This window comes from Pavona decussata, unplaced genomic scaffold (assembly GCF_977016875.1).
Source record: "Pavona decussata unplaced genomic scaffold, jaPavDecu1.1 SCAFFOLD_51, whole genome shotgun sequence".
NCBI classification, from domain to species: Eukaryota; Metazoa; Cnidaria; class Anthozoa; order Scleractinia; family Agariciidae; genus Pavona; species Pavona decussata.
The window spans coordinates 255,001-267,500 of NW_028145473.1; the positions used below are offsets into that span (position 1 = coordinate 255,001).

Here is a 12,500-nt window from a genome sequence, read left to right on the forward strand (position 1 = left end):
TGACCCCCTTACTGGAGTTAAATTGATGATTTCATCCATGTGTGCGTTCACCACTACTTTGGTTTGCCCGTACTCCTTCTTAAGCCGCTCCCACGCGGTCTTATATCCAACAGTTCCAGGTTTGAGATTTGCTATTATTTCAAAGCCTACCCAATCCACGGCGGTGCCTTTGAACGGAGTTATCTTCAATTGGGGAAGTTTCGCTCGGTTTGCTTTAGCGGTTCTCTCTAATTCGATTTTCTTCTCGGTCATCTTCAACTCGGTGTGGAACTTTTCTTCCCACATTTCCCGCTCTTTGTCACGCAACGCTTCTTGACGGCCTAAATCTCTCACACTCTGTTCGTGGGCTTTCCTTCGGTCGATTTCGTCTTGGATTTCCTTTCGTCTATGACTGATGGTGTTTTCGATCTTTCCCATCTGCAGTGTCCATGGAGGGTATCTTTCTTTCGTATCCTTTTTCCACTGACGAATAGCTCTCGCGGTTTCAATCCCTCATTCGATCTTGAGTTCTTGCACGTGGGCAATGAGATTATAGAGCTTGTCGTGTATTGCTGTCGTTCGGTTATGGGTGACTTCAACCTCTACAAAATCCCCTTCTTCGATTATCTCGTCAGACTCTTCCAGGTAATATTTCAGTTTCTCGATTTCTTTCTCGACTTTGGCGAGTAAATCTTTCTCCGTGTCTTTCAAAATTCGCCGCCTGAATGTTTTACAATCTCTCCACTCGCGATCGACGGCGTAGTTTCTTGTTTATCTCTCGGTTCCACTAGTTTCTCGACGCTTCCACACTGTATCCTGGTCCCGGCAGCAAAAGTATACCGAACACCCTAGCCTATCGGTAAACTGTAAACTCACTCGATTGCGTTGTGTTTTACTCAGCTTTTTACTCGGCAAACTCGCAAAAACTGGCTCGCTGTTCAACTCACAATTCACCGTACAATTTCTCGCTCAGATGTCATTACCTTATTCGGAAACTAAAGCGCACGTGATCAACGTTGCATAACAACAACGACTATGGGGGGAGGGCTAAGTCTATTACTCTCGCACACAACTATTTCAAATACTGCATAACATGATTAAGATTGCCAGCTGGCAGGGGGCTGACAAGTTGAAGCTGAAGAGTTGATCTCGCATGGGGCTACAGAGAAACAAATACAGAAAGTGGTCAGAGTAGGACCTCCGGGTTACAAGTCCGAAACCCTAACCACTCGACCACGCTGCCTCCGCTTGCTTCAGTTGGTCACATTTGAACTGGTTATCAGCTGCCTTTGCTTGATGTAAACAATCATTTAGATGGGGCATCTATCACCGGAACCCATGCAACCGGCTTTATTTTGGTAGATACATGTTTGGGGGACCTAAATCGCCTCAGAAATCCGGATTAAGTCGTAAAGAAAATTTAAAGTTTTCTTCAGCAAAAGGTCATCCCGAGAAGTCTTAACACTGGAAAAACTAATTCCTTTCGTTTTAGGCCGGGAGCAGATACGTCGTTAGATATGCAAAAAAAGGTCAGCTGGCTTTTTTCGCAAAATTAACAACAGGTTAGTAGTAAATTCGGCAAATATAATTCCGGTTCCTGAAAATTTCTACAACTCGAATTTTCAGCTTAAGTATCCTCATATTAGCTTATACAAAAGCGCATCAAAAGAAACCGCATGGGAACACAGGAGACAAAATTTTAATTGTTTTGTTTTCCCGATCTATTGATGATCAATAAAGTCCTGTTAAATTGTTGCTTATCCGATCCGGAAAACGTTATGTAACAACCCAGCTGTGCAAAAACTCATCTTTGCTAACGCAAACTTTTGGTCAAATCTAATAATTCTTGATCGGCAAACAGTTTAGAAGCACTAACGAAATTGCGTTCATTGGAGTCATTAGGTTTGTTCGTCCATTAATGTCGGTTTGAAGCATTTTGCTATGCACTTTACATGAGATTTATTTACTAAAATAATCCATTCCAAGCACATACTCTACCGATTAACACAACAAACCTGTCAAAGCTCAATTTGTCTAATAGGACTGACTTTCCTCTTGGGGTACATTAATCCATTAAGTCTGAAACCCTTTTGGATTTTTAGTCACAAATGGAAAAGTGACAAACGACAGCAAAGGAAAAAAAAACAGGCTAAAAAAATGCTTTCTTAATCGGGCACTTTTTGGTATCGCCGTGGAGGAAAACTTCCATAGGAACAAATTTCACTTACTTATGATCTCGTAATGGAGCAAATCTTCTGTGAGTGCGGACTGAAAATGTGAAAACGTTTATTTTGATCCGGTGTCGTATATCAAGATGTCTGTGTACAAAAAGATGAAATAGGTTGAAAATTTTCGATCGAGGTGTCTTCTGCCTCCGAGAGTTGCATTTGACGAAAACCGATATTTTAACTTGACATATTATTCGTTTCTAGATAAGGAAATTTCAGATTAAGATTTGACCAGTATTCCCCTCTACGGAAAACTCTACCGCATAAAAATCAAGATGATGAATTAGTCAGTCCATGGAGACCAAAACAAACTGAATAACAGAAATGTCTGCGGTCAATACATGCGGGATAAAAACGAATTGAAGCTTAAAAGGTGTATTATTTCATAGCACAATGTAATTACCTGTTGCAGCCAAAGACGTCTCAAGTTCAATAGAAAATCCAAGACACGTTTTCTCTCAGATTAGGGACGAAGCGCAATTCATATGCATGAAGAACTTTGAAAATGAGGGTTTTGCTGCGAAGTCGATTTATTAAGCGGCTCGATCGATCATTCTGAAACGTGATTGGGCAAGAGAACATCGATATGTGACTGGTATGTGACTGACAGTGTGAAAATTGTAGCTTAAACGCAGAGCAGCTGATGAAACGTGTACAAATACAGTAAAATAACAAAAACAATCTTTTTTTCATAAAACTCAAACGACACATGACTCAAAACTGACATTCGCCTGTAGAAAAAATAAACTCGCCGCTGGGAACAGCTATGAAACATCAAATAAAACTCGGTTGGTTATGTGGATTATTTATGCGTAGAACAAAGGTGGTCTTCATTTACGCTTTTATTCTCACCGACTCCGCTATGTAAACCCGTTTGTGTCCTTAATATTAGCCATGGTATAATTATAGGACAAGTTCAAACGTACACCCATGAAATAACCAAACGAAACCTTTCGTATTTCTTAAGAAAATCAGCCTCCTGTGTACATATGTTTTGGTATGTCCGTTAAGAGCAAACACCATTGACACATCCTCTCTCTTTTTTTTTTCTTAACGTCGCATGTTGCCCGATAAATTATTTTACCAGCACAGTGGGGCGCAGCTTTATGTTTCAGTTGTATAAATGAAAAAAAAAAAAAAAACAGAATCTGTTTACCAAAATACAATGTTCGATTTAACGGCTATTTTCGTAGAGGGTTTATAGTAACTGAACACAGAAGAGAACCGTTCAAAGAGACGTCGCAAACATAACTCCTTAATATTCAAAAATGCTATCTGACTAAACGTAAGTTCTTAATTTTTTAACAAGTACCCGTCAAAAAGATGGAAATAAGAACAATAAAAAAAAAAAAAAATAAACAAACTGCCGCCATTGAAGAGTACCGCAGTGTCATATAGTCAGAAAAGCTTTCATTTCTTTAAATGCCATATTGCAGGGAATTTATCCAAGGCTCAATCCTATAGTCGCCTTGTACTGCTTGATAAAGAGCCTTTAATTTCAATGGTCACAGACTCATCTCACAACCGTTCACGGATTTTGTTCACGGGTTAAAAGACTAGCAGCACACTACTCGGTGGGATCAAGGTTTGGGCCATATGGCGGAAGTGAAGCTAAGACAACAAGAAAGTCATCAAGGCTTATTAAGCTGCTGCATTTAGGCCACACTCTACGCCCCTTTGATTTTAATTTGGAGCCTTTTCCCTGAAAGATTGAGCTAATTTAATACAGGGATTATAGTCCCTAACCTAGATCAGCTTCTCCCGCCCCTTCCCGTCCACCTTCAGTTCCACAGGATTGCAAGTGTCTGATAAGAGGCATCCCAAGCTCAACATGCAATACTGACATAAACCTGATATCGATTTATAAAACGTTTTAAAGTTTTACCAGAAATCATTTCCTCTGGCATATTTAATGATATCAAACAAACAAACAAACTGATCTCGAACAGACGGCCTTCGCGAGTTCGTTCGTCCGGCTATAATTCGATTCCACTGGTATTTATTTTTTGCTGAACTCATTTGCGCGTGTGTAGCAAGCCACATTCACCAATGACTATCACAAGGGCTGCATTGGCTTGTGCAATGCGTACGTCATGCCAATGCTTATGTAGTTGGGGAGCAATTCACAGAAACATGGCGTGAATTTGCTTTGGTAACACTCCGTTACGTAACTTGATGTCATGCCGGAAGTTGTTATGATGATGGTTTCACAGATGCGGTCTGGAGTAGGTGACTGACGGTACACTTTCTGTCCTTAGGGTTAAGCAACGACAACGGCCACGGCAATGACAATTAACGCCTCAAAACAATAGGTTTTATGTTGTAAACTTGTGACGCTCAAGAATTTTCCAAGGACTCAGAAGAAACTTGTACAACATCATAAAATTACAGCAATACAAGTACTGATACTACTTATAATAGCTTTCAGTATTTGAACGATCACGCTTAATGCTTTCACCAACAGACTGAAGAAAATTTATCGGCGAACTTTACAACTACTTAAATTTATTCAAAGAGCCATAATGAAGAAACAGAGTGAAACAAGAAGGCGCGCAATAAAACGGTCATTACCTGGGTGTAGCAAAGTTCGCCTGCCAATCAACAGTGAATGAGTTAGATACCTCCAAATACCCAGCGAATGAAATCTCGCGGTCACTCTTCTTTCAGCAATACTAAAACCGAAGCGAAAAATGACACTTCCGTCCTTGAAATAGCCAAAAACTAATAATTCTAGCGCACCAGACACAAGAAGACAAAATAATGACAAAATTGCCTGCAAATATTAACTCCAGCCGAAAAATTGAAATTCATTGGTAAATATAATAGCGTCATTTTAATTGCTCGTTTTGAAATAGATAGAAGTTCACGTATTCTTGTAAAACTTTGAAAGGAATAGTTTGAGTTCGAGTGAGGCACCAAAGTGGCAGTTAATTTTGCAGAAAGTCAAACTCGTGTTTTTAACTTGATGTTTTTAAATGATGTCGATTTATTCTGTGCTTAATTCTCAAACACCTGCTTCGGTCATAGCCTAAACAATCAAAAAGGGAATTCTTAATTTCGCTTAAATAAAGCCGCTGCAAGTACAATGAGAAGGTTCAGTTTTTAAACCTTGGAACCAATCGGACTTTAATACACTACGTCAGGAAAGCTGGTAATGCAACGAAAAGAAAAAAAAACCCTCCGTGCGAGCTACAATGGAGCGATTGTTTAAGATTATTTACTGGTTGTGTTTTTAAATTAAGACAATTTATATTAAAATGGAAGCTCAGGAAGCAACTTGTGGTTGACGCCTAATATGTCCATGTAGATTAAGTCATTACCTAGATGCTATCGTGCATGCGACGGCAGCTGCAAGATAAACACAGCTTGGCCCACGAGAAGCCAGTTACAAATTCAAATTAGGTCCGACCTAGCGTGCAATTTGTCCGGTCGTATTTTAATAGCGTGGGATGGAATCAAACACGGAAAATGGCAAAAATAGAATTAAGGCAGCCAAATAATAACTTTTGAGAGAAAGAAAAGTCGAACGAAAGTGATTCATCCATCGAAGTTAAAGCCGATTAAAGAAATTACGAAGCGTATGAAGCACTTGGCAAAACCTATCTTAACCTCATGATGAACAAATATTAAGTAAGCTCCAACAAGAGGCTAAATTAAACATACAGATAATAAGCGCAGTACCAGAGAAGCGCTACGCGGCTGTTTATCCTCGGACACAAGGCCAGTACCAATTCAAAGAAAGTGGGAAAAAGCGATTGTATTGCAGTCGGATCCTATGACACTTGTACGGAAGCCGATAAGGGTCACGAGTTCTCGCTTCCAAGTTGTCGCTTCCAAGTTGTCGCTTCCAAGTTGTCGCTTCCGAGTTGTCGCTTCCGAGTTGTCGCTTCCAAGTTGTCGCTTCTATTCCTGGAGGGATATCATTCTATTGCAATGTGAGAGAGGGGGGTGGGGGTGTCAAGAAAAATTTAAGAATCTAAAAGAGCTTTGTTACATTTTGTTAGTTTGCTAGTTTGTTAAATCCCCCCCCCCCCCCCTGTAATATATTTTTCCAAGTTGTCGCTTCCTAGTTGTCGCTTCCAAGTTGTCGCTTCCGAGTTGTCGCTTCCAAGTTGTCGCTTCCGAGTTGTCGCTTCCGAGTTGTCGCTTCCAAGTTGTCGCTTCCAAGTTGTAGCTTCCGAGTTCTGCCAAGGGAGCTTGGGAACTAGTCGGTGGTTGTTCCTTTCGCCGCCGCCATCTCATCCTGGCGGCGTTTGCGAGCAAGGTCAGTAAGGTGAATTTCTGTTTAATATTTTAACCTTTGATACGAGCTTACAAGGAGAAATTGTGTCAAATGTCAGTCCTCTACAATATAACAGAATAGGAATACTTGGAATATACGGTATTTGTGTTCTTTTGGGAGCTATTCCGTTTAAGGAATTCTTCTCCCGATGGCAGAATGAACAGAATGGATGGAATACAGTTTACTCGGAATAGACAAAATATGCGTTGTTTTGGAAAATTCTTGGCGGGAAATCTACGCGACTGGGAGCACTTTTGAAAATTGAAATTTCGCGTAGTTTATTATTCCTAAACTGGAATAAGAATAGCTAGAATAGCACCCAAAAGAATGTATATTTTAACCATTCTGAGGACCTTCATTTTAAGGAATTAGGGAACATGGACATTTTAATTTTTGGGGACAAGTGATCTGTTGATACAGTATATCCAGGAAAAAAGGAAACATTGCTTTACTTTCCATCTCTTGGATAATTTTCTAATTTTCTAAAAGGCTTATATTTGCCCCTAAGGACAAAGACCTTTTTGTCCAACTAAGTAACTGATCAAGACCTGTGTGTCAGGCTTGGAACAAATTTCACTGAAATTTTCTAGAAAAGTAGGGAACATTTAAGAATATTTTGTGGAAATCAATTAAACATTATATATAATATATATCCTCTTTCATTCAGGTTATTGAATGTCCAGGCTCATTAGAAGAACTAGCCACTATTGGCACTGAGACGTTTAACCTTGAATCACCAGTGTTCTACTCAAGTACTGGTGATTTAATTAATAACCTGGCAGTGCTACGGTAATGTGCATATGCAAATGACTTTTGTTCTTGTATTAGCAATATTATTAACAAGACTGCCATAAAAAGAACGTACTACAGTGTATTAATATTGTAAATTATATCATGCAAGTCCTTATGTTTAAGATTATTTTCTATCACTCAAGTTATTGTTTCATTATATGAAAATATTTCTATTGTATATGCACAATATAAGTTTTATATTTATATTATTGATTCACATACAGGGACAATGATGTTGTCTATGTGGGAAAGGCAGGAGAGATGTTTTTTGAAAGTAAAGGTAACAAACAATGTAATTTACATTGGCACCTAAAAAATTGCACAGAAAATGGCATTTCCCATGTGCTAAATCTAATTCAAATTCATGTGAAGTTTTAATTTCTGCTGCATCCTGACTGAGTCAAATTTAATTATTTGAGTCAACATACTTTAAATAGGAGGTAGATAATTTTAGCAAATGTGGAATGCACTATTTAATCCCAACCTTACATGTTAAAGTTATTGTTACTGTTAATTGTCCAAAATCAAAGGTAATTATATTTTCCACTGGCTGAGTGGAACGAAATTAGTGGAAAATGTTTTTGTCACACATTGCTGGGGGCCTGGATGTGACCTACCCACCCACCCTAAACATTCAGTTTGTTTACAATACTATGTTAGGATGTTCATGTACAAATCTTGTATTTTTGATAGGTTTTCCAATTTTATTGTGTCAGCATATGAGTTGTACACAATTAAATTGGGTTTACAGTAAAGGTCAGGTTTTCTGGCTTGGCATGGCTACAACAGAACAGAACCTTAAGTTATGACTAGGCTGGCTTGCAAGTGGCTACAAGTGTTGTGCGAGAAGCACATTTCATTAACGTATAAGACTTATTTTCAACTGTGAAAATTATAGAAGCTAAGAGTTACATGTAATAATTATGTCACGGCAGAGTTCTTGGTTAACATCAAGGAGTTGGCTATCCTGGTGAAGCTCTGAATTATCTTGGGTGTTTAACATTAATCTTTCTCTTTAATTCCTGTTGATATTCTTTGCAGATAGCAAAGGGCAGGTTTCCAAAGTTCTGTCTTGCTTTTGATTTGTAATTGGAAGGTAAAAAATCCACGTGCTTGTATTAAATAACTTTATGTTTCTTTCTTTAATCAGCAGCAAGCCTTGCACGAGAGTTTGAGGCTTTTTCAAGCCAAAAAAAAAGAGAAAGAGAAAGTTTTTTCAAGCAACCTGCTGCAGGCACCCACACAATACCACAGAAAAAAGCAAAATCTGATCCTATTTGCAAGGCATGTACTGTTTGTGGATCTGTTAAGTTTGTCACCTTGCTCTTTTTTCTAACTTAGATATTGATATATCTTTAATATTGTACACGTGTGTACTAAATAAACAATGACGTTAACAAGTTGATGAGTTGATGTACAGAATTGGATTAAAATGCCCTGACTATGGTGATCTGACATGTATGATAATGCAGGCAGTCCGTGTATATAATACAAGTCGTCACAGACAACAAGAATGTCAGATAAAGGATGATATTTGCTTTAATTATCTGCTTAGCCCATTAGTGAACTAATCTAGAACAGACGGTATGTATAGTTCTGTACTAATTAGAAAGGAATGTATGTATGTATCAATGCCTGGGTCACAACTTATTTGGACTTCATTGGCATTGAATCATAATTGAAGGGCTTGGTTGAAAACTATGCCAAGTGGAAAATCTACCTTTTTGTGTGTGTTTTCAAAAGTGCCTGAATTTTTGCTTGTAGCCTTTACATTACTAGAAATACTTTGGGCTGCAATATATTTTGTTGTTGTTGTTGTTGTTGTTTTTTTGGTTTTTTTTTTTTTTTTTTGCTGTGTTACTCATGTGTTTTTTTTTTTCCTGCCAAAAAAGATAACATTAGTATCATGATTATTTATTTTCTTCTTAATTGAACTTAGATATCTGTTGGCTTTGTTGAGTGGAAGAGTTATAAACGAAGAGGGAGCAAAACTTCTAAACTTGTTGCTCGCAAACAAGTTGGACACAAAATGACACTGTCTGTCAATGTAGACAAAAATGCTTCCGCTGCCTGTGTTCTACAAAAAGCTGTAGAGTCCTTTAAACTGATGGATCCAGAAATACAAGGGGTCCAGAAGTTTCATCTTTTATACCCTGACCTCCAAAGTGAGGTTCAACTCCTGCCAGGGTCATGTGAAGAATTCACACCCGAGGGATACGTTAATTTGCTGGGCACCTACTTCAGTAAAGTAAAACTTTACATTGTGACCGAAGCAGATTGGAGAGGTGAGTTGTTCCCTGATTGTACATAGTAATGCCTTTATTTGACAATAATGATGATATTTTTACACGTATAATTGTGTACATGTGATTGCTAAATAAATGTGCAGTGAAGATCGTAGCTACCAGCCTTAACAAACTAAGCAGGCAGCATTCATCGCCAGGTTGCATAGGAAATATAGAAATATCTTTTCATTGTCTACATTATTTCCATTAAGCACGTGAGCCACCTTGCAATTTCAAATGATTGCAACAGGTTGATTTGATTAAGGAACTATTTGGGTATTTTTAACTCCAATCACAGATTATTACAAGATACATGTAAGCCTAAAATTTAAAGTGATTGTTTTCATGTTGCAGGTTTTTACATGTAGGGTGTACAATACTTCCTTTGAAAACTTACTAATTTTACCATCAATTTTGTATTTCTTCTGTTTCTTTTTCATGTTTGTGACAATCTGTAGCATGTACCCTTTACAGAACTCAGTACCAGCCATTGGTAAGTTTATTGTGAAATTTGTTCTTGTTATGACTCCTCTAAGTGACCTTGTCTGATGTACAATAAAAAATGGAGGTCCCCTGGACCCACATGTCAATGCAGTTGCGACCCCACAAGCTGTAAGCTTTTCCCATTATCGTGTATAAATAAAATTATCTATTCCGAGTAAACTGTATTCCATCCATTCTGTTCATTCTGCCATCGGGAGAAGAATTCCTTAAACGGAATAGCTCCCAAAAGAACACAAATACCGTATATTCCAAGTATTCCTATTCTGTTATATTGTAGAGGACTGACATTTGACACAATTTCTCCTTGTAAGCTCGTATCAAAGGTTAAAATATTAAACAGAAATTCACCTTACTGACCTTGCTCGCAAACGCCGCCAGGATGAGATGGCGGCGGCGAAAGGAACAACCACCGACTAGTTCCCAAGCTCCCTTGGCAGAACTCGGAAGCTACAACTTGGAAGCGACAACTCGGAAGCGACAACTTGGAAGCGACAACTCGGAAGCGACAACTTGGAAGCGACAACTCGGAAGCGACAACTTGGAAGCGACAACTCGGAAGCGACAACTTGGAAGCGACAACTCGGAAGCGACAACTCGGAAGCGACAACTTGGAAGCGACAACTCGGAAGCGACAACTCGGAAGCGACAACTTGGAAGCGACAACTTGGAAGCGACAACTTAGAAAAATATATTACGGGGGGGGGGGGGGATTTAATAAACTAGCAAACTAACAAAGTGTAACAAACCTCTTTTAGATTCTTAAATTTTTCCTGACACCCCCACCCCCCTCTCTCACATTGTAATAGAATGATACCCCTCCAGGAATAGAAGCGACAACTCGGAAGCGACAACTCGGAAGCGACAACTCGGAAGCGACAACTTGGAAGCGACAACTTGGAAGCGAGAACTCGTGACCCTTATCGGCTTCCGTAGAGTTAGATACCAAAACATCTGAGTGATGAGGAGGAAACGGTGATCGCAATTCAGGATCGAACGAGTTCACACCGGCAATAACACGCATATTTTAGCACGCATTGGCGCCAAACATTTCCCCCGTTTCGCGACATGCATGTTTACTTTTCCAAACTTCAAAGCTGACAAGTTTGTTTAAGTTTCTACTTGGAAAAAACTCAAAAACCCAAAAATAAACAAACGAACAAACAAAGAAAACACGTACAGCACTATCGGATTGAACGTCTTTTAAATACAGTGTAGCTTTCATTTGAATGGTCACACTCTAGGATTCTATTGTAACCATTATGATCAAATGTTGAGACCGCCTTTTTCGTTAAAGTATAAATACTCAATAAGTTTAATTGGACAACCACACTTTGGATTATTAAAACGTAAATAAAACCACTGCTGATCAATGCCTTTCATTTCATCCACTGTCTAGTCTCCTACGCAGCCGTTCTTAGTGCCGTCACGCAACGCTCCTCCCCACAAGACCAGAAGGAAGGGCAGGAGCTGAAGGAGCGTTGCACAACACCAAGAACGCATTATCTCCGAATTGAAAGCTAATCAAACTGCCCTCGCATCTGATCAGTTATCGAGGAAGGTATTTTACTACAGGTTATCCGTCTGTACGAGGTCGCTTTTGTTTAGTCTGTGCTAAAACACTCTGATGAAAGAAGCCTTGTTGTCGCGCGCGCGTTTCAGGAATAAAGGATTGACGAAAATCACATATGCGAGGTCATGTAGCAGTACTGTGTTTTGAGTTTAATTTAACTGTATTTTGGTTGTAAATAAAATCACAGTTTCGAGCTCCACTTACATGAGTTTAAACCGGAACGTTTTAGCAAATTTATAGTCTCGGCTTGAGTCCTTCGCTGCCGCCGTTTGGGCACGTCACGCAACGCGTTCCCCCCCACCCCCCCCCCCCCCCAGCGCGTTGCGTGACGAGCCCAAACGCCGGCTGCGAAGGAGACTACCAAATTCACAGACAACTAATTTGCAAGAATGGAGGTATAAAGAAAAAAAGTATAGTTCCATAAACAATTTGTGATTTGTGAAATATGTATCATTCAGTAAATGACACACTGGCATACTCGGAAAAAAAATCCGATTGCTTCTATCAGGAGTCGAACCTAAGACCTTCCGATGAGTAGTTCGGATGCTCTATCACTGAGCTACAGGAGACTCGTGGGAGCTAATGCCATTAAATTAGGTTCATGGGACAAACATCCTGCATACTGCTAGGACTGGAATGTCATTTGTGGCATATGCGCAATGGAAAATAAATGTGATGGAATATTATTGGAACGGTTTTCCTTCAGACCACACACAGAAAGAAGGAAGAGCTTCCTGTTTGGAAAACAAGCGCGAATCATCACTTTTGTTTTGAATTGTAAAGAGTCAAAGTGATTTAAAGCTGGCACGTGCAGGAAAAGGGAGATCCAGGTAAACAGCGCGCCGGTATTATTAAAGAAC

The 12,500-nt window shown here is 39.3% G+C and overlaps 1 protein-coding gene across 3 annotated transcripts in view; it reads right to left on the reverse strand.

Annotated features, from left to right (window-relative positions):
* LOC146480940 (follicle-stimulating hormone receptor-like) overlaps positions 1-5,305 on the reverse strand; it is a 19,492-nt gene extending 14,187 nt beyond the window's left edge. The window contains exon 1 of one of the 3 annotated variants that reach the window (XM_085108638.1): positions 4,779-5,305. The gene's annotated coding sequence lies outside the window, so the exon portion shown is untranslated. Of the gene's footprint in view, positions 1-2,207; positions 2,321-2,610; positions 2,728-4,778 lie in introns of those variants that run through there. The other 2 variants (XM_085108637.1, XM_085108640.1) reach the window with 2 other exon arrangements.
* Between the last annotated feature and the right edge of the window lie 7,195 nt (positions 5,306-12,500).